Genomic DNA, 24507 nt, shown 5'->3' on the forward strand with positions numbered 1-24507 from the left:
CCAGACGCCAAATGCACCTTCCATTAACACCACCCACAAGAGCGATGTACGATTGTGAAGGAACGGATGATGTGTTTGGAAAAGAAATGTACGATTATGTCACTTCCTTGGTTTCTAGTGCCTCCTTTATCTCTCAACAGATTCAATAGACACAGGGCGGATCAGAGAACGAGCAACAGGAAATGACCACCAACAAAGACCAAACTGGACAGTGGCCAGTAAAAGAAGGAGACACAGTGCTCCTTATGAACTTTAGGCATAAATGGAATTCTCCTAGATTTACGGGGCCACACATAATAGAAAAGGTGGCACATAGGGCGTGAAATTGATGAATAAGGACGTTTGGTCACATATCCACGACATCAAGCCCTACAAAGCACCGACCGCGCCCCATCACAGCAGCGACAGGGCCAACACATCAGCAACAGCAAGGACAGACGACGGAAAAGACACATCACAAGCATAAGATACCCCTAAGGACATAAACGAGTCACAGCCCACTGCCCACCCTATGATTAGGAGATCACAGACATAAAATTTCCCCACTGCACTACTGATACAGCTCTAAATGTGATGATGTTATTGGAATGATGCAGTAGATCATATAAATTAAACTATCAGAAAAAGTTAATAAACAACTGACATTGACAAGGATATCACCAATACGCACAACACTGTGTAAACATGTGCATGTTCTCTTCTCCTTTTGTCTCACACATGCAGGTCTTGCGCACTGTACTGTTATATACAAATCCTGGATAAAAACACATTGATCACTGCCCAGGCATAAATGCTGCCTCCCATCGACCACCCAGAAGCACTATCGCACCATTTTATACACAGGATTAAAAGACCAAAGCATTTCAGGCCCAGACGGCCACGTGTATACTATAACGTTTCCATCCAGTTCATAGCGCGGTCTGATCTACACCCTCACGCGGCCCTACCCGCTGTGAGAGACAGGACGGTTAGGTGGATGTGGGAGGAGCTTTTTGCATGGGCACTGAACGACTATTTGATCCGCAGGGCTTAAGTAACAAATAATAACAGTAACAACGCAATATTTTAGAGAATTTCAGGCGGCCACCTATATTGTCTCAAGCAAATATCTGCAGGACAGCAGCAACGGTAATATCAACTTGTCTGGCAGCCCTACTATACTTCACATGCACCCGCAACACCCAATACTAACATTTACCCAACTTCAGTCACAGGGAGTACTGTGTCAGGTGGTACGAGTGGCACGGGGCAAAAAATAACAAGAGTTAAACGTAGTGTTTCCCTTGATGTACATGGGGTCGACACATACCTTACAGAGTCCGCACACATCTCTAACAACATGTGGTACAAACACATGTTCAAAATTGATAAGGATACGACAAAGGACAACTGTTATGTTTGCGTGTTGATCCCATATGCCATGAGCGCCTCCAGAACATTTGTGGCCACTGAAGTACCAGCGTCCACAGCAGAGTTCCTCCTAGATCTAGCACTGTTCCAGACACGAGGCCGATTCCAAGGCAAAATGACAACACTAAGGTGGAAATCAAGGTCTGCATACCCATACGAAGATAACTTCATCAAAACACTACCTATGTTTGACAATTATTGGCAACTCACTGAAGGACTACAGGACATAACAGACATGCCAGATAAAGGAGAAACAAAAAGAAGTGGCACTGGACTACCTGCCATGTAAATGGAGCGCAAGAGAAATGGGAGGTGAACCTGGGTGCTGGCAAAGACCACTGATGCTGATCTATGGCAAGGCGTATACGAAGAACGGCTGGGTAGACGGAGTAGTGGGGAGTAAAATATTGACGTTAGCAAAGTCTACGGTAGTATTGACAAGTGCTACAAGGAGTGAGCAAGGAGTGCAGGACTGCTCACATGGCTGGACATAGAGGAGGAGTCAATAACAATAATACACATTGCGTCCCCCACACTGTGTTACCAGCATGAAGGGGAGATTGATGTAGGACTGAATGAAGGATGCAAAAGGATAGTGAAGCTTCCTGAGGGGGGTGCTGGAACAGCAGTACTAATGGACTACTACTGGGGCTGCGGAGCTAAAGCATATCACAGCTTACCACAATTGTGGAGTGGAGTGTGTACTCTGGTACACATCAACATACCCTCTCTGGTAGTACCACAGAAATACATCAAGATGGAAGACTTCCCCAAAATGGACGAAGGTAACACAAGAAGAAAAAGGTCTCTGGGACTAATTGGGAGCACACCCCAGGGTGCCACCCCGACAGAAAAGACACTCATGAGAATAAAAAGACAAGGAGAGCCACTCACGGGTAATTACCTCCGGGGTCAATCAGAAACAGCGCTCAGCGACATTCCAGCACCTCACAGACTGTTCAGTAGAGCTGCCATGTTCTTTTTGTCGATAATATCTCTGGGGGTACAAGCATATGCAAATGCGAAGTGGCTGCAGATCACCAGGAGGGAGCTAATGATGACAATAAACTCCATAGTAAACGGATTCAACGCCATCAAAGACGAGTTAAGAGCAATACGTATGGTAGCACTACAGAACAGGTACGTCCTAGACCTCCTCACCGCTATGGAAGGAGGAGTTTGGGCTAAAATCGGCAGTTCCTGCTGTACGTTCATTCCCGCAAACGATGAAGAGAATGGCACACTATCAGAAGCGGTATCACAACTGGCCAAGATGCACACGAAGATCGAAGACGAAGCAAAGGGAACCAAGAAAGATGGAAGCTGGTTTTCATACATCTGGTCGTGGATGCCATCATGGCTAGTGGATGGTCTTAAGATACTAGCGGGATGCATAATATTGGGAATGGCCTCGCTAATGGGGATAAAGCTCTGGATGAAAAGGTCAAAACGTACAGCTGAAGAAATGATCGGTATGCACATACTCATGCCTGCAGAAGAGGAACCTCACACGGAAGTGATCCACAAGGAACATGAACGGCTGCGCCAGCAGATAGCAGAATCAGACTTGTACCCACCATCCATAAAAGTTGAAAATCCATGAAATCCAAAATCATACGTTGGAAAATGGGTCTATTGTAAGCCCGGTGGTGGGTGCGTATACATGTATTGGTCATTTGAGGATCACGTCAACCGCTATGGACACCTGGCGGGGATAATGAAGGTATGGTGCCTGCATGATGATAGAGAGTGGATCATTTTGTGGTCGACAAGTCGACCAGAGGGGGGACTGAAGAGGGAAAATGGGACTGTTCCTTCCCCCGGCCAACATACAAACTATGGCCAACAACATCATGACCCACGTAACCTCAGAGGGATGTGTTCACATCCCTGTCCACTACCTCGGATGTCAACATCCACCGTGACCAAGCCTCACCTGCAAAACCTGGCCACATCCGACCCAGAGCATGAGATGGGAACCAAGACTGAGCTGAGGCCGATCGTATGGGCCAGCCTAACTAAAACGTCTCATGACCTAAGCTGCCATCGTTAGCGATGACACGACGACATAGCTGCAACAGACAGAAACACATGTGCTGCCATGCACATGGAACAGAAACGCACCAAATCACACGAAGAACACACTCAGTGCTATGACATTGCGGACCGGGTACACTCACATACGTACATCACATAGGCCAGCAATCACTTCACAGAAATGCAAGACGCCAGAAGAGTTTGTGTATATGCTTGCAGAGACTTCATGCTACTAACCCTGGAGACAAGACCCTATAACTGGTCCGATGCGCAAGGAACCACACCGCACCCTAACATCCCCAGCCTCATTGACCTTATGCCACAACATACAACCAAGCAGAAGTAGGCAGCAAACCAGAGTCGACAGACCCAGAGCAGTTCATACAGAGCTACAAGTTGCTGAGCATGCAGAACAGCTCCTGGCTGAAGCCCTCGCAGCCAAGGTCGTGATGTTGCACTTCACATTCCGTGCTCTCCAAGCCAGGGTGACACCTGACACTGCTGCAGCTACCCGGAGCAAAATACAAATCAAATTACCATAATTCTGCCTCAGCTGCGGTCCCTCAACACGTGACCAGGCCGACCTGGTACGACGCCAACCCCGAAGACTGAAGAAGCTCTGGTGTCCCACGGCTGGTACACAGCTCGCAACAAAGTTGTAACAACTCAGATACCGGCGGCGATGGGAAAGGAGCGCTCTAATGGCAAGTAGCAGGACCTGTCCATTGTCGTCCACTGACACATAGTCAAACATTGTTGCTAACACCAGGTACATCGCGGGCTGTGAACGATGATGGTTCCAGGCTTGGGGGCTCGCTGATGGACCAATCAGGACAATGGGGGGTCTAACCACTGACGACATTACAACACAGCCAATCACTAATTCTCTCCATGTAACCTTTAAGAAGTTGCGACTTTTAGGGACGACCCAAGCGTACCAGCTGACCTCTACTCTATCAATAACACTTTTCACTATACGGGTCTATATTGAACCTATCACTCAGGGAACCAACCCGGCGGTAGGTTTGGGTAGGTTTGGGGATGAGCTTTCACAGATGATGCACATTGTTACGTCACTCAGATAAAAAAGGGGCCTGCGAGCCCGGTTACGATGAGAAGTTGCTTGGAACCTATGCTCCATGAACGTGTCCCTGTCTGTTTTCGTGTAATAAAACAGCAGTAACTATTGCTCTTGTGTGGGCCTCCTACTTCTTTGGGTCACGGAAGGACTTAGGGCCTTCCAAGAGCTGGAGGTCCGTGGAGCCCAGGTACGGCTCTGCTGACCACCAGAAATTACCCTAACACGTTAGAGGCACTGCTGAGATCCCAGCGACACTGTCTGTGACTAGGTGGTCCGGCAACACGCCCCCCTCCGCCGTTGCCCCCTTGGAGTACTGCAGGAGAATTGTGGAACTGCAAGATGACCGGACAGCGCAATCTGGAGATTGGCCATCAGGAGCCGACTTCAGAAATTTCCTGCCCGCAGTGGCGAGTGTCGAGACGCAGTCCAGACGAGGGGAGGTGGCGAGATGATTGGGAGGGGTGCCCGCAGCTGAGAGGCACCGGCAGGCGTGAGCCCGATGTGAGTGTGGTCCACACAATCAGAAATATCATGTTGTAACAACTCAGACACAGGCGGCAATGGGAAACGAGCGCTCTAATGGCAAAGGACCTGTCCATTGTCGTCCACTGACACATAGTCACACATTGTTGCTAACACCAGGTACATCGCGGGCTGGGAACGATGATGGACCCAGGCTTGGGGGCTCACTGATGGACCAATCAGGACACGGGGGTCTAACCACTGATGACATTACAACACAACCAATCACTAATTCTCTCCATGTAACCTTTTAGAAGAAGTGACTTTTAGGGACGACCCAAGCGTACCACCTGACCTCTACTCTACCAATAACACTTTTCACTATACAGGTCTATACTGAACCTACCACTCGGTGAACCAACCCAGAGTGGAGGTAGGTTTGGGGATGAGCTTTCCCAGATGACGCACAATGTTATGTCACTCAGATACAAAATGGGCCTGCGAGCCTGGTTACAATGAAAAGTTTCTTGGAACCTACGCTTCATGAACCTGTCCCTGTCTGTTTTCGTGTAATAAAACAGCAGTAACTATGCCTTTTGTGTGGGCCTCCTACTTCTTAGGGACACAGAAGGAGTTAGGGCCTTCTGAGAGCTGGAGGTCCGCGGACCCTGGGTACGGCTCTTATTACCCTAACAACAGACGCAGCAAACACAGACTCAGCAAATAGTGGCACAGCAATGGAACATAAATACAGGGGCTACACAGGATAGAGAGTTTGACTGTGGTAGGAGGAAATCCTTTCTCGGGTACTGGGATGAACTTATATCCACAATAGGTCAGCCCAGAGAATGACCTGATGTGTTCAGTGCTATTAGTGACACCAGACACCCAAGAGGAACCAATGGTCATGGTAAGGATAGGAGGAAAGACATTTTCATATCTTGAAGACACTGGAGGGACTTGTTCCTGTGATTGAGAGGGTAAATATCCAACATCTGGCATTGCCATAAATGCATACAGATTTTCTGAGGTGACGACTTTAGTTCCTTTCACTGATGAGTTACCAATTTCTATAGGGAAACATGACGTATCTATGCCACTGTTGTTCTCCCGACAAACGATATTAGGGCGGGACTTAATGACAAAATTAAACATGACAATATCTTTGATGGACAAAGGGATTGTGAGTTCTACTCGAGGAATAAATCTGATGAATGTAAAAAAACTAATATTAGCTTTTGCAAAACATAAAGCATTGAGAGGAGTTCCTCTAGATCCGGAAGTATTTTTGTATGGTGTAACTGTCCTGTAAAGTGGCTCTCCAGACTAGTGGGTCAAATTTTGCAAATACCTGATTCATTTTTGTTCAGACCAGAAATACCTATGCAGGGTGAAGATGAGCAGTTAATTCCTCTAGAGTTAGAAACAAAAGTGGTCAGAGAGGAAAGGGTGGTTGTTCATGGGACAGATGACGAATGATGATGATGGAGAGCAGTAATAGCTCTCGTGGAAGGATATAGATTATAAGATTGGACAGATGAGGAATTATTCATAGAGTATTATTTAGACGATGAATTGGTATTTTTCATAAGCCTTACCTATTAAAGTAGAGAACAGAGACATTCCACAGGGGATGGCATTAGTGAGACACAAACCGCCATACTTTCAGCAGGATTTGGAAAAGGTACCAAGCATTTTGTGAACTAGTAGTCCTTATGACATAGGCCTACTGAAAGGGGTAGGAGCAGTCAAAATTAAACTCAAGCTTGGAGCTATCTCGCCACAAGTAAAGCAGTATCCCATGTCTAGAGAAGCTGATGAGTGCATATTTGAAACCATTTCTGTTTTAATGAAGCAAGGAATATTTGTACCATCAGACTCTCCATGAAACACAGCTGTGTACCCTGTGAAGAAATCGAAAGGGGGGTTATGGAGATTTTTTCAGAACCTCCGCCCTCTTAATAATATTGTAGAAGCAGAGTTTCCTCTGGTTCTGAAACCAGTTACAATGTTATGTAATATCCCACCAACAGCCAAGTAGTTACTGTAATAGATTTTAAAAATCTGTTCTTCTCAGTTCCCCTCCATGAGGAGTCACAGGATCTGACTTCATTTTCATATAGAAATATCTGCCAGAAACATACTTTCTTGACCTAGGGGTACTGTGAGTCCCCCTCAATCTTTAACAGAGTCCTCCAAATGGATCTGGGTCAGTAAAGCTTGAGAGTGCAATCGTTCAATATGTGGACGCCATTTTAGTGTGCTGTGAGACAGAAGAAAGATGCAGAAAAGATTCAGTTCAGCTCATGATTATATTAGCAGAGAAAGGATATAAAGAGGACAAGAAGACATTACATTGTGGTCAGGAAGAGGTTACATAGGACAGTTGGTCTCTAAAGTGGGGAGAAAAGTGACACCTGAAAGAGCAGAGGAGATTCAGAAGACTCCCCAAACAAAAACCATAAGATAAATTGAACTGCTTTTAGGCCTATGTAATTATTGCAGGGCCTGGGTTTTTGTTTACAGCATATATATTCAACCACTTTTAAAGAAACATAAGGAAGCACAGGTAGACAATAAAAAGATTACATGGATGGAGGAAATGACTGAATGGCGATTTGTACAGCCACTGTGCTAGGAACTACAGATTGCAATGAAGAGTTCTATTTATTTCCGCAGTACAATGGTGTAGTGATGCCTGCAGTTTTGACAAAAGAAAACAACTTTATGACATGGGCACAAACAACAAGCATATTACAGTGAGATTTTAGACCTAGTGATGCAGGGACATTACAGTAATGCAGTGAACAAGCGTTAGCTGCTACCGCATTTGCAATTGAGAAGGCTGCAAGTATTACAATGGGGTGCTCAATGATGTTATTTGTCGAGCACTCCTTATTTGCTATTTTGGAGTAACCTAAAAGATTGACTACACAAAGAGAGTCAGGCTATAAGGTAATCATTGTTGTTTGATGCAGAGCATTGAATCCAGTGACATCACTAGCAGAATTAGTAGGGAAAGAGGATTATATGCATGATTGTACAACGTATACTGAATTCTATTATGATATTCTCCATGTTGGAGAACATGCTCTTGCGGGGGTGGGGGTGCTCTATTTATTGATGGTGCCTCAAAAATTTACCAAACAACTGGCAAAAGGCATACTGGGACGGCAGTAGTGAAATTGAACTTGGAGGTTGAATTCGAGGTAGTGACAAGTGCGAGATTGCCTTCACATTGTTCAGCACAGGCTGCAGAGTTAGTGATGCTTATTGCCACACTCCAGAGATACGAGGATGAGGAAGTGAAAGTGTACTCTGACTCGGACTATGTGACATCAACCGTATATGCAGAATTGTCACGTTGAAAAAGGAGGGGTGCCTCCAGGCAGACGGCTCGCCCGTGTGACATGCGCCACCATTGGATAAGCTTATTAAAGTACTAAAGCTTCCATTGGCTATTGCAGTTGTGAAGTGTGCAGCCCATACTAAAAGGGCAGACATGATTTTTTGTAGTAACGAAGCCGCAGATATAGAAGCCAAAAAGGCTGTGTATTTTCCAACCATTTCTAATTTTGATACAGAGAGTGTGAAACAATTGTCAGGACGGTGCATGATAATACAATTAATTGAGTTACAAGGTCGTGCAACGTGGGAAGAACAGGATCTTTGGAAAAATGAGGGTGTTATTTATCCCCCAATGAGGCTTTATGGAGACAAGACAGTGGGCATCATTACAAGGTTGGTGGTAAGAAAACAGAATTACCGGCATTCTGGTGCAACCGTGTCCATGTAGCATTGCTGCCGGAATCTAGGGTAGATTCCGAGTCAGTGTGCGCGCGCATACCGGCATGGGCCACAAGTCCCCCATTAGCGGCACCATGTAATGCGCAGACACCGCCATCGGCAACGCTGATACCGCTCAGACCGGCACCGATCACACCGGCACCGCCAATACCGGTACCACTAATACCGGAACCGGAAGTAACGTCGTTGCGCCGGAACAGGATTTGCGCCGGCGGCCATCTTGAAAAATACAATCCATTGCAATCCTCCGCATACAGGACCGGGATCTGAGAACTCTGTACACCGCCATCTAGACCATGTCAAAGGCCAACCGAAAAGGTAAACCTCGCCTGCGCAAGCCCTGGTTTAGTGACGAGGAACTAAACATGCTTGCTGACAGCCTTGTTGAGCATGCCGATGTAGTTTCTTGCTCCGACCTGCAGCGTACAGCGCAAATCAAGAAAAAGGACATCTCGGAGGAAGTGGCCCAGAAGGTGTCTGCAGTGGGGACAACCCCACGCAGTGTGAAAGATTGCCACAAGAGATGGGACTATCTGCGGCTGCGTGTGCATAACATCTTATCCACCAATTGCGGGCAGGGCCAGGCAACAGGTGGAGGGTCCTCCTCACCCATCAAGTTGGCACTGTGGGAGGAGACCTGTAGCTCCGTGATCAACATGGAGGCTATAGAGGGAGTCGGGCGTACGTTAGTCAGGAGCCCCATCATCGGCTGATAACGGTGAGTAACCCTTTGTGCAATGCAAAAGCCACCACACACACCTGATATCCCAAGTACAATGATGTATCCCAGATGCCAAGTAGATGAAAGCAAATGCATGGCCCATCACCCCCACCTGTGGTCAGCCCTAACAATAGTGCCACTTCTCTGCCACGAAAACACACAACAAACCCCAATGCCACTAATCACATGAGCCCACAATTGTACACACAAATACCATATGCATGCACACACACACACACACACACACGCACACACACACACACACACGCACGCACACACACACACACACACACACACACATCACCATCGAGATGCCAGCCTCACCACTGTCCCATTTCAATACATGGCTCACACTTATTCACTACCGATTAAACACTGGAGACACAACCAAACAGCACATGCCACACAGCCCCGGATCCATGGCTACAGCACACAAGGCACAACACACCTGTAGGCCACCCAACAGACACCATGGACATCATGGCTGCACCAGAAGGATGCCAAAACAAGAAACCCCCACACCCTCAACATCTGCAAGTACCATGGCCACCCCTTCAATATGCATACAACAATGCACATGACTGAAATTGTACCAACATCAATGTATGCAGGATGCAAGTTCACCCATCACTGATGCCCTGCCTCTCCATCCCCCACAGGTACGGATTCAGACAGCAATGTAGACCACGCCTCATCTCAGAAGCAAACACCTGCATGTATGGGCAGAAGGCACGATGACAATACCAGGCCTTTGACGTCTAGGGCCGGGCCAAGCAAAACCAGCACTCCAACTCCAAGACCACAGACCAGTCACCAACAGGGCGCACAGGCCAGAGACTAGGATGAGCAGCCCGCTGCGACAGATAGCCAGGAGTCCCAGGCCGGACAAATCATTGCCAAGAAGGTACACTTGCAAGGGAGGACGAGGGGCTGGATGATGCAGACACAGCAGGACCATGCATGTCGGAGGACGTGCAGCACATATCAAGCATGCAGGAAACCCTACAGTACTCTCTTGGACAGGGATCTGATGGACACAGTACTGGGGAGGAGATGTACCAACAAGTGCTCAGCCCTGTGAGCAGTAACACACCACCTCCTGTGCAGCCAACAGGTGGGTCATCCATATGGGACCTTGAGGGACGGCTGAGCCGTATGGAGGGGTGGAAGCAGGCCATGCACGATATGGTAAAACAGTACTTGGCTGAAGGGGAAGCCACACGGTGGGCAAACCAGGAAAACACACAGGCAATTACCCATGCCATATACCGCATGGCCCGGCAAGTGCTTGAGGGCATGGCAGCCATGTTGCAGACTGTGAACCAGTTGGCTACCAACATGGCCCAACAATGTCCTAGCACGGTTGAACCACAAGAACCACCATCGACCTGCTCAACACTGGCAAGCTCGACAAAGACGAGCCCTGTGCACAGGTCCCTGTGCAGTATGCGTTGGCCAGAGGAACAACCCCCCCCATCTAAAAGGGGTCAATAGCCTGGAACACCTGGATATGTCTGGAGGGAGTCCAGTGGAACTCGTATTGGGTGGAGGGGGTGTGAGGGTATGGGGGGTTTTGGGGCATGGGGGGTGTGGGTGTGTGGGGATTTTGGGGTATGGGGTGTGGGTGTGTGGGGGTTTTGGGGCATGGGGAGTGAGGGGTGTGGGTGTGTGGGGGTTCTGGGGCATGGGGAGTGGGGGTTTTGGGGCATGGGGGTGGGGGTGGGGAGGTAGTATGTACTGTATCGAGGGTGGAGGGCAACGTTTAATCATGTACATAGTTTCATTTCATCAATACACCTGGTGTGCAAAAAAAACACATGACTGGACATTGCTTCTTGAGTGTGTGTTAATTAATTGTTCAACAGTCCCCAGTGCCCAGTGTCCCCCAATCCCAGTGCCCAGTGTCCCATCACAGCACCTTCTGTAACCCAGTGTATCAAAAATATTGTGCAATCAAAGATTGGCGTACAGCACGTCCCTCATGCACATTGTGACGTGGCCGATGTGCAGCATCTTCCTCATCGTCCTCCTCCTCATCTGGTGGTATTTGGTCCATGTCAGGGGGCAGGAGTACGTTGCGCCCAATGTCCATGTTGTGCAGCATGGCACATGGCAATAAAATCTTGCCCACCTTCTGAAGCCTAAATGAGTGCACCACCAGACCTGCTGAGGCACCAAAATCGTGCCTTCAACAGGCCAAAAGTCTGCTCAATCATCACATGAGTGCGTGCATGTGCACGATTGTAGTCCTCTTGGTGCCTGTTCAGTGGATGCCTGACATGGGTGAGGAGCCACGGCCGCAGGGGATACCCAGCATCACCTGCATGGGAGCAAAAGTAATTTGGAATGTGAGTATTTTTGCCATACCCTATGTGCACTGACTGTACATTGTTCATGTTCAAGTGCAAAAGGTTTACACTGCTAGATTTGTCTATCCATGGTGGGGGGGCATGGGTGACGTACACAACTTAGGGACCTTGACATCCGATACAGCACTCACACAGATGAGGTCAGAAGGTCTATGATGTATTCACATGTTATGGGTGTGTGGCAGAGGAAGGTTCAGAATGCATGTTGAGCACTGTATGATGCATTAGCCAGATGTCCAACATGATAGACATAGGTTTGCCTATCATGATTTCCACTATGTGATGACGTCATGCACATTTCCCTCAACACCTTCACCCATGTCACCATGGCACGATGGAATTGGTGGTATGGTCCACCAGTGTAGGGATTTGTTCCTTTGATGACGCAGGGTGTCAACTGGTATGGTGGAACTGAGGTACTGTGTATTGTCCATGCTCGGCACATATGATGGTGCTGTTGACTACTTGATGGAATATGTTTTCCACATGCATGTGACATGGGATTAATAGGGGTCCCTTCAGCTGCACATAATTGCATGGTGGTTTGCGGTGTTCCTGTCGGGCAGGGGCAGTGACAGAGGATTCCCTGAGAGGCATAGTTATTTTGCGCAGTCATGGCTGCATGACCTGTGATGTGTTTTGCTGCGCTCATGTGAATTCTGCCTTCTGACTGCAGGATGGTGCATTGTGGTACCTGTGGCTCTGGTCTAATGATGTACCATGTGCATGTGCAAGGTTGGGCGCTGTGTGTGTAGCTACCATTTGCACATTGCTGTGCGGCCATGGCACATCTGCATCCATTGTCAGTCTCATGCATTCTGTTGAATTCATTTGGGTCACAGTGGAGTTTGCCACCCAGGACAGTGTCCCCAACCAGAAACATCCCCCGTGGCCCAGACAGCAGACAGGTTGCAAATACTTGTGCCCCGCCCAAAAAAAAACAACCCCCATGGCCCAGACAGCAGACATGTTGCAAATGCTTGTGGTCCCCCCAACAACAACCCCCATGGCCCAGACAGGTTGCAAACACTTGTGATCCCCCCCCAACAACAACCCCCATTCCCATTGCCATGTGGTCAGACTTACCCAGCAGCCAGGCACATTGTGCATCGTGTTGTTCCATGTAGCGGGGAAGCGCAGAGTTCTGCACCAACATTGCATCATGTGTGGATCCCGGGTATCTAGCACAGCAATGCGAAATTATCTTGCTTGCATCACACACCATCTGGACGTTGAGGGAGCGGTATAGCTTCCGGTTACAGTAGACCACCTCCACGGCATGTTGGACTACCAGCTCCACATCGGTTCAATCGAGGACACCAATGACGTTTGGCATGCCTGCCAGTGCATAGAATGCAATTTTGGTGGCATTGACCTCCTCTGCAGTCCATGGCAGGGATATGTGGGCCTTGCGTGCTTCAGGAGTGCATCCAGCACCTGGTTCAGCACACATGAGAAACATGGTTGTGAGATACCATGCAGCTGACCCACTGTGTGCTGGTAGGTGCATGTGGCCAGCAAGTGGAGCACACACACTACCTTCAACAGAGGGGGGATGGCGGTGTGGATGTTGATCAGACTGACCAGGTCATCTTGGGTGAGGTCCACTATGGTGGTGATGGTGTCCCTTGTCAGGCGGTACAGGGTGTGGATCTGTGCAGGGGTTAAGTCTAATGGACTGGCCCTTATGCATGGGATTGGTGGCTGCCTGTGTGGTACCACTGCCCTCACTGGTGGTATGTGCTGTCCCAGTCTCACCCTCCTTCTCCTTCTGCGACTCCTCTGCATTCCATGGTTTACTGCCTGCTCAAGGAGTAGCAGTGCAGGCATGTCCTCCAGCTCCTGTATAGCAATTGCTAGTGGTATCATTTTGGACTTGGAAGGGGTGCGATGTGTGGGTGTGATCCTTTTGTGCTGAGCCAGACTCCATTGCCTCCACCTGTGCTAATTGTGTGCAACTGTGGCAGGTCTGGACACAGCAGATTGCTGTTAACAGGTGCCCCGCGATGCCGGTGTTACTGGCATTGTGGTAGCCCTTCTTGCCGGCATCTGGATGCCAGTAATTGCTTAATGTGCCCTACTTTGCGGCATGCCGTTGTTACTGGCACAGCTGCGCGTGCCCGTGCCCATTCCGGGTTTGTGCTAGCCGGTCACAATGGGCTCCTGGTGATGGGTCGTAATACACCGGTCCGGTAAATGATGCCGGTATTCCCTTACCGGTATCGTTATTACCGGACTGCCAACCTTGTAATGAGGCCCAGTCTCTAGCATTATTGAACATGGTGCTGGAGCAGCTTCCCTACCCAGCGCACACCACAAGAGAGGCTTGCTGCAATGATCACAGAAGAATGGTTTACACCACATTTATAAGAACAGGTCCCACAGTTTATTGTAAATTTCATTGTGTGTCAGAAATTAATGGCAGGATACACTTTGAGAGGAGCAATGCCAAGGCCTAATGGTCCTTTTCAGCATCTACATATAGATTATGTGGATATTTTGCAAGCATGCAATGGCTATAGGTATATGCTGATAGTAGTATCTCCCTCTTCCAGATGGATTGATGCAGGTCCATGCAGACACCCCGATGCTGCATGTGCTGCCAACATTCTCGTACGCAAAGTATTTCCAAGATGAGGTGTGTGCGAAGTCCTGCGGTCTGACAATGGACCGCATTTTGTAAATGAGTTGTTCAAGCAGATAGTTCTCCTACTAGGCATAAAGCACACATTCTCTTCTGCCTATCACCCACAGGTGAATAGACTTTGTGAACAATTCAACAGACTTCTTAAGGAGAGGGTGGCTAATATTAAAATTAACTTGAAGAAGGGGTGGCTGCATTGTCTGTCCCTTGCTTTGTTTGCACTGATGAACCAGCCTGGTTCAGGTCACCTCCCGACTGCACATGAGTTGGTCATTGGACGTCGAATGAGAATACCCCTTGCTCCTTCCACTTTAGTGGAAACTGTTGCCCATAGTGGAGCGAAGGTTTTGGGTGATGAAATGCATGATTGTTTAACAAATATGACTGCTAGTGTCTCTTTTATTTCTCAACAGATCAAACATTGGTGGGAAGGGTCGAAGAAGATTGAAGACAATAGCTAACCCAGCGATATACACACTTTACTTAAGCATCCTAGTTTGTTCCCAGGGGACTAGGTGTTAGCAGAAAGATGTGTGCATACCTGGAATAAGCCCTGCTTAGAAAGGACTGTACTTAATAGAAGAGGTCACACCCACTGCCGTCAAACTAGGGAAGAAGACCCTGGCTACGCCTGACTAATGTGAAGCTCTAGAATGGAGAGACCCGACCCCTCTGACACCTGTTTACTGCGAATCAAGAGAAGTTCTGTGCATGCAGACTAGATAAGTTACCAAGGGAAAGGATAAAGAATTTGCAGATTAAAGAAAAAAACATTCTGGAATGAATATACACTCCGTAAAAGTTTAAGTAGGAAGTGAATGGACTTGTGCCGTTCCAGAAACCTTTTGTCAATTAAAACACAAAACAGAATATACGACAACCAGGAGAAATAACAATTACAGAGCACACCTTGCACTGCTTGAGATATTACGGTGATATCAGAACAATAAGTCAACAACAGAGCAATACTATATCTGTATATATCTTTTCATGAAGCCCAGAATTGTAACGTTACGCACCTTCCTGAATGTACTTTACGCCTATATTCTTCAGTCTTATCCGGCTTTAATAAGACAACACGTGGATGCGGCTACATTTTTTTTCTAGGATCCTAAAAACCGTCTTATTGTTCACAGATTTGTTGTTGCTATTTTAATCAAATATTTGATACTGCCAAATATAAAATCTAAAAAATAAGTGAAAGTAAATAAACTATATTAAAAATGGGAATTTTCCAGTATATAAAATGCACATTCACAAGGAGATAAGCTACTCCACAAGAGATTATGTGGCATATGAATAATATGGCACTGCTTCTTCTAGTTGCACTTTGTTTTATGATGTTTCTTTTTTCTTTATGATTTACGTTTTTCGCAATGTATTGTTTTATAAATCAAGTGAAATACCTGAAAATGAGGCATTCCTTTCTCTCCCTAACAAAGGTACGAGTAATATGTTCTCTGTTATATTTGAAAAAATTGCTCAATCCAAAAGAGATGTTGGAGAAGATGATGAAAAAAGAAATAAGTATCTTGATAATTCAGCCCTTTTAAAGAACAACATGTGGTATCAGCACATGAAGGAGGTGGGGGAGAGAACGTCAGATGAACGCTGTTGTATATGTTCCCTCATCCCTTATGCCATGAATGCAGCCACAACATTTATTGCAAAAGAAATACCTGGAAATAATGCAAAGGGTCTGTTAAGTCAGAAGGAGGCTTGAAACGTTCAGTAGTTAAATGATGAGAACCTTTATTGGGAAGAAGGTTCAGCCCATAACATAAGACGACCCCCAGCAGGAGGAACACAACCGTCCCACTAGAGTCCTGCTTCCTCACTGGCTCACAATAGAACCCTCACCATAAGATGCAGTTCTGTGTTCTATGGTAACTAGGTGACAGAAGACACGTGTAGGAAATGTTAGACACTTGTAAATTAGCATATAGACATGGATGCACTGCACATCCTAACACCTCTCCTCCTTAAACACAACAAGCAACTGTGTGGGTGATACCCACCAACATTGTAACCTGTAAAGTAAATTGTAAATTAGCATATAGACATGGATGCACTGCACATATAAAACATGGATGCACTGCACATCCTATCTACGTAGAGAACAATCAAATATGGGATCCAGTCACTTAATTGGCAAAAAGAGCAATACAATAAGGTATCCAGTCAAAGATTGACAAAGTCCTTGCATGTGGAAGTTCCTGAATGCAACCAAATGACATATTATGATTGACATAAAAGAGCCAACCTTTCTTTATTCCAAATACCTCCTCCTTTAACCAACACTGACAAACCCAAATCCTTCACAACTTGTTTGGGTTCAGAAAACAAGGAGGCTCCTTTACGAACTTTGGTGGGGAGTTTGACTTTAATCCAATCCCCCTCTTTGACCTTTAGTTCCCTACAACAATTCTTCTGATCATACCTCTCCTTGGATCTAACTCCAGATTCAAAAATGTTCCTTTTCACTCTCTCTAGATCCACACCCACCATTTTTGATTTGCCCATCCAACCTGGACATAAATGGGTATGTGGTTTTCTTCCTCTCAAGATCTCAAACAGAGTCACACCTGTGACACTGTGGGGAGTTAACCTATACTGGAACATTCGTTCCATCACCGTTCTCACCCAATCTCCTCCAGTAGCTACCGCTATCCTGATAGCCTCCATTAAAGTCCTATTGAACCGTTCCACACACCCATTACTCTGGGAATGATATAAAGAGGTATTTACTTGCTCAATTCCATGTTTATCTAAGAACTCTTTGAACTCTTTGGAAACAAATTGAGATCCATTGTCAGACAAACATCTCCTAGGAAACCCTTCTCTCCAGAATAGTTGTTCCATAAATCTCATTATGCTACTGCTGGATATGTCCTTGAGTACACACACCTCAGGGCATTTAGATAATAGATCCATGACCACTAATAGGTAGCCATCTCTTCCACCGCCAATGTTAAATGGACCAGGGAGGTCCAAAGCAATTTCATCCCAAGGTACACGCGGAGACTCCCTCACTAACATGGGAACCTTTTGCACCCTCAAACCTTTGTTTCCCTCAACACATTCCACACAGTCTTTGACTTGTTCCTCAGTGTCTTTGTCGATACCTGGCCACCAGAATTCAGATCTTACCAAACCCTTCGTTCTGGCAAGACCTAGATGCCCAACAAGGGCTAACTCCAAAACAGATTTCCTCATACCAACTGGAACATCCATCTGATGACCTTTGTGTAAATAGCCATCCTGCACCCATAGCTCCCCCTTTACCTTGGTAAAACCACTCATCTCGCCTTTATGGCTCTTATTTTTTCCTTCTACAACCAGGGTAAGTATCTTTTGATATACCTCATCCTCAGTGCAAGACACGTCACACACACTCTTCTTCAATGTTTCATGTACCTGGAATATCTCTGCACTCTCCCCTGAACTTAAGTAATCACCATCACCAGAAACGTCTCTCTGGACAGATCTAGATAACGCGTCTGCAACCACATTAACCTCCCCCTTCACTTGAAGCATGGTATACTGTAGACCTTGCAATGCCGTGACCCATTTCATAATGCGCCTTGACACTCTCTCCAAACCACCTTTTGTGAAAATTCCAACAAAAGGTTTATGGGCTGTGCATATAGTGAAACTCCTTCCCCACAAAAACCTTTTAAACTTCTCGACTCCCGAAACACATGCCAGAGCCTCCTTCTCAACAACAGAATATCTAGATTCCGGCCCCTTCAAGGACCTGGATGCAAAAGCCACAGTCTGTAAACCTGTCGGATCCTCTTGCATCAGAACAGCACCAATACCATAATCACTGGCATCAACGAACAGTAAAGTAGGTCTACCTTCCTCAAATATTTTCAAAATGGGAGCATTGACAATAGCCTCTTTTATCATCATAAATTCTTTCTTGCACTGGTCATTCCATTTAAAGCTTACTCCCTTGTGGGTAAGCACTCTCATGTTCCTTGACATTTCTGATAAACCTCTGACAAATTTGCCATAAAACTCCACCAGTCCTAAAAATGATAGTATGTCCCCTTTTGACATGGGCTTCTCCATTCTTTTTATGGTCTCAATGGCCTCCTCCTTGGGTTTGACCCCCTCCCCAGTGATCTCATGACCCAAGTACACCACTTTGTTGGCTTTGAAAGTAAATCTTTCCATAGCAATAGTGAGCCCTGCTTCCTTCAAAATGTCTACAACTCTCTTCAACCGATCATCATGCTCCTTCTCGTCACTCCCACACACAAGAACATCATCTTGATAACACATCACCCCTTTTTCACCTCCAAGTAATCTGTGCATTATGCTCTGAAATACACTTGCAGCTGAGACCAAACCAAATGGCATGCGAACACACCTGAATAAACCAATTGGGGTGATAAAGGCGGTAGGGTCCCTGGAATTAGGGTGTAGTTCAACCTGATGGTAGGCCGACTTAAGATCTAGTATGGAGAACACCTTTGACCCAGCTACTCCCACCATCAAATCATCTATTCTGGGAAGAGGAAACCTGTCTGCCACAACCATGCTGTTCAAATGTCTAAGATCAATACAAGCCTCAAAGACCCATTACTTTTTCTGACCACCACTATGGGACTAACCCACTCGGATGCATCTATTCTCTCAATGACTCCATCATTTTCCATTCTCTTGAGTTCCTCCTCCACATCTCCTTTAAAGGCAAGTGGAATAGTCCGCAGTTTTGCAATTTTTGGGACAGCACATTTTTTTAGACGAATTACATGCACAAATCACTTCAGACACCCCAATCTTCCAGACGAGGTTGCTTGTATCTCTGTAGAATCTCCACCCGCAACAGACATTACCTGCTCAGGATGACTTGCCTCAAGCCTTATCTTCAATTCAGCCTGATCACTCCATGACAACAACTCTCCCCCTCTGTTGGCAACATACACATAACCTTTGGCCTTCCTGTACTTAAACTGTAGTTCGGCATCAAAGGACCCTATAATGTCTATGGGAATATCTCCATAAGCATTTGCTTTGACTGTATTCTCCCACAGAGTACAACAAGCGAATTTGTCCCTCCACACTTCCACACTTATCAAGGTATAATCAGCACCACTATCCATTAGCATGCGTATAGGTACACCTCGAATTACAACCTCAGCATAAGGTTTTTGCTTTTTCACCCTGCATTGACAGCATTCACTGTAAAGACAACTTCCCTGCCATCCTCACTATATGATTCATCTTCATAACTCGCACTTATTTCATGCACCTGATTTGGCCCAGCGTTAAAGTTTCTGCAACACCGGGCAATGTGCCCTCTCACACCACACTCATTGCATATAATATGAACAGCAAAGCATTCCTTATCTGATGCTATATGCGATAAGCTTCCACATCTAAAACACCGTCTACCAGGAAAACCCCTGGAAGATCCAGAATCCTTAACCATCTTGAATGAACTCATGTCTCTGGGCGTTCCTCTACTTTCCTTTGCAGGAACCCATTGACGCCACCCCCTGCCGGCTGCAGGTCTATTCTCTTCACTTTTCTTTCGATACTGCGAGGTGCGTCTAGAATTCCCAGTACTCTGCCTCTGAACAGCTTTTGACACCTTTTGCACTGTTCCTTCACTTTCATCCAACTTGGGTTTGCCATTGTTCACAGTATCTGACTGAAGAACTTTAATGCACTTGTCGGTGTGTACCACCATTTTCGCTATCTCAATTGCTCGATCCAAAGTGGGATTCCTCTCTTTCCATAGTTCCTTCCTAATACTGTCATTGGAGCATTTAATCATTAATTGGTCTCTTAGATGCTCATCCTGACAGTGGGTAAATTTGCATTTCACCGCTAGACCCCTCAGAGCGGTGACAAAATCCTCAATACTTTCACCATTCTTTTGCTCCCTCGTGGCAAATTTATATCTTTCCAATATGATATTCTCCTCCACTCTAAAATGCCTGTCCAATTTCGCTAATGTCTTTTCATATGGTACAGCATCTACCATATCAGAAGGTTCTGGCAATCTTTTTAAGACCTCTTGGCCTGCAGTTCCCAAACAGTGGAATAGCAGTGCCTCCTTGCGCTCATTGGAGAAGTTAGCTCCAAACACCGCCAACGCATACTTGTTGAAACCCTCTTTCCAGTCCACCCATCTAACCCTGGGCTCACCTGGAACTGTAAGAAAAAACACAGGTGCAGGCACATTCGCCATGCCTCACTCCAAATATTGCAGATGCAAAGAGAATTTGTAATAGTTACCAGCACTGTGGTTTCACCCAGTGATTTTTCCCACTCACCATCAGTCATACAATGCTTAGTTCAATGTGAGTCTGTAATGGCTACCAGCACTGTGGTTTCGCTCAGCGAGATTTCCCACTCACTATCAGTCATGAAACGCTGAGTTAAACGTCAGCTCCCCCAGTGAATTTCCAAAGTACTCACCAAGAAGCGTCTGAACATAGAAGCCAACAGTTGCCGCTCCGGGGCTCCGCGCTCCTTCTCCTCAAATCAATTGCGGCGTGTAAAATTGTCTACACATCGCTGCATCACTAATCAGCTGAGCGGATCGGAGCAGATCACAACGGAAAGGGCGGCCAAACAAGATGGCCGCCACACCTTTAGGTGCTTTCCTTGAATGCGCGATGATGTCACGGGAATGCACAGAGTCACACAAGGACTGGAGGAGATGGCGTCCTCGGGGAACGCGCAAGGAAACAAGGCACGTGCAAGGTAAGCAGCTGTCTTGCATGCGAACGCGCCGAGTTTCGGAGTTTTACTCACTTCAATGGCGCTGGGACGCCAACCGCCTCTCAGCAGTTTCACTCACCCCTCTCCGGGTGCAGGACGGCAATGTACGCCAAGTACAGTACACCAACACTTCGGGATCCTCCCAGAGCACTTGCAGAGTGCGTCCAGCCAGTGTTCCGCACGAGGCAGCTGGGTCCGTGCTAGTCCGTCAATGATCCTCAAACAGGGGCCCTGTCCAGATTCGCCAGGCCCCACTCCACAGCTGGCTCACCACCAGACTCTTCAGCTGCGCCGGGGGTCGTCCTCAGGGTCCGCTCGAAATCCTCATCGCCAAATGTTAAGTCAGAAGGAGGCTTGAAACGTTCAGTAGTTAAATGATGAGAACCTTTATTGGGAAGAAAGTTCAGCTCATAACATAAGACGACCCCCAGCAGGAGGAACACAACCATCCCACTAGAGTCCTGCTTCCTCACTGGCCCACAGTAGAACCCTCACCATAAGATGCAGTTCTGTGTTCTATGGTAACTAGGTGACAGAAGACACAGTGTAGGAAATGTTAGACACTTGTAAATTAGCATATAGACATGGATGCACTGCACATCCTAACAGAGTCTCAGCCATCTAGCAGCGTGCACAACAAAAGGACAATTTGAAGGAAGATGGGCAACCCTGCGATGGTGATCGAAGAACTCATTTCCAAATGAAGATACTTATGTAAAAACACAGAAGATGGAGAAAGACATAGGCTGGTTGAGCAGCATGCTCATATATTAATCCTTGACCAGGGAACGAGTAAGGATTGTGGAAATGAAGAGGCTGGGATGTGCAGATGTACAAGAAACACCAGGATTACCAGGATGTTGGGAGAGGCCTCAAATATTGTTATATAGACAAGTTGCCACCAGCACAGGGTGGGAAGAAGGAATGTTATCATACACTACACACTCAGTGATGAAGGAATCAGTAAGCATAGTGCAAATAGTAAACAACAGATGCCTAAAGTCGGGGGCCGAGTATTCTAAACTACTAACATGGGTTGACAATGACGCAGGACCAGTGTCCATAATACAGACACAGAATGCGACAATATGCTTTAGGAACAAAGGCCTGGTTCCAGTTGGAGAAAATAAAGGATGCAAGCATGTGCTCGAAGTACCATGAATGAATGGTGGAACTGCTGTGCTAATGGATCGTTATTGGGCCTGTGTATCCAGAGTTTATAAGCAGTTGCCTAAAAACTGTGAAGGAATATGCTCTATTGTGATCATACATGTTTCTGCATTGGGGATTCCCCAAAGTGATTTAAACATTGAAGAGTTTCCAAAGACAGATGCACACCAGAAGAAGAGGAGGTCGCTTAGCCTCCAAAGAACGAAGCGAGAGAACTATTTCTCAGCGAAATCAGCAGACGCTTTTGACGACATTCCTGTGGATCACAGATTATTTAGCAAGACAGCAGTGATATTTACGTCTATATTCATGCCAGAGCTATAGACTTCAGTGAATGACAAATGGTTACAGATCTCCAGGTGGGAGCTGGCACAAACAATCTATATGACATTAAAAGGATTTAACGCGATCAGAGAAGAACTGAGGTTAATCAGGTTGATGACCCGCCAGAACAGGTGTATGTTTTGGATCTAATTACAGCAATGGAAGGAGGCGTTTGTGCAAAAATCGGCCTCTTGCTCACATTCATACCTGCCCACAATGGAGAAAATGGAACCCTGACAGAGGCAATAACTATGTTGACAACCCTGCATACGAAAATTAAAGAGGAAGCTGGCGAGGTATGTAGGCAAGTACCTGTTTACGCACACTCCAGAATGAATACAACCCTCTAGGGAAATAAGCCAGGGGAAAGCTTGCAAGTATAACAAGGTTTAATTGTACAGAATACAAAACATCAGTAAATAACTCTGCTGCTCAAGAACGTTCTGCCTTCAGACTGAATGTCGAAATCTTTTAAGAGGCCACAGCGTCACAGATGACATCACATTTAGGGTCTAAACCCACACAGCTGATTGGTAAGAACTTATACATGGTCCTGCTCCATAGGGGCTGCCAGTCTACAATTGGTTGGTCTCTTTGCCGTCTGTCAGGCTCCACGTAAGTCAGCAGGACTCACCTCTCAGCAGAGTGCAGTTCAGGTATCTCATAAATTAGATTGTTAAAACTATGCTACCATGCTAAACCCTTTACTACATCACTATGGCATGCACCTGGGAGGCTTGGTTCCAGGGGGGAGGGAGGAAGAGATACAGTCACACTAACCCACACATTCTAGGCTTTGTTGATACCGCTCCTCACACACCCAAGGCTTCCATCCTTGTTTTGATCTATAATTTATCCCTCCCTGTACCTTGTGTTACCAAGGATGTGTTTTATGCTTAGGGGTGAAACAGTCACGCAAGCTTAGATCTTTTATGGTTGCTTGGTTTATGCCAGGGGCTTGGGGGTCGCATGATTATCATGGAATGCAAGGGTGTGGGGGTCGGGTCAGTGGGGTGAGCTCTGGCTCTGAGTTGGCTGGGTGGGAGTTAGAGGCCTGCTGGCAGCTTGGTTGTGATGAATGGGCACTGCGATGTTTGCAACAGTGAAGGGACAAGCGGGGAGTGAACCTCTGTGAGAACTAATGGTGCAGATTCATTCTGCCTTAATGATTTTGGGCCTTGCTAAATGTTTCCATGGAGCTCGACTTGTGCAGCGCGGCCATGCAAGCTTGTGCCTCTGTCATTATTACAAAATGTGTTTCTTTCTATGTGCCTTCTAAGGTTATGCATCTGTGGTTCGTGCTATATTATATCCGCAGCGGGTCTCATAATGCAGTTCTCTCCCCTTGTGCACTACACTATTTCATGGGGGATTTGCCTCCCAACAGATAGATTAAGATGATTGGTTCTTGTCCTTGTTCTCGTGGGTTCCGACCTGAATGGTGAATGCCTTCAAACTCCTTGGAGCAACACTAGTGTTGATATTGCTAGGATTCTGTTTTATAAGGATATTTAGAGGACAATGCAAGAAAACTGCAAAGAAAGCTATTGGGATGAAGATAATGATTGATGTGAAAGGTGGTACATGCCACAGACTGAAGACACCACCCGTGAAAACATAAAGAAACATTTGTTGGCACACCCAGGAATGAAGTTCTACTACAAAAGGATTGTAAGAACTATATTGAACTTTGGGTATTCTGCCAGCCCACCGGTGAATGTTGCCACATGACCTGGGG

The sequence above is a fragment of the Ambystoma mexicanum genome, chromosome 13 (assembly GCF_040938575.1).
Source record: "Ambystoma mexicanum isolate Mex_15411 chromosome 13, UKY_AmexF1_1, whole genome shotgun sequence".
In the NCBI taxonomy this organism is placed as follows: Eukaryota; Metazoa; Chordata; class Amphibia; order Caudata; family Ambystomatidae; genus Ambystoma; species Ambystoma mexicanum.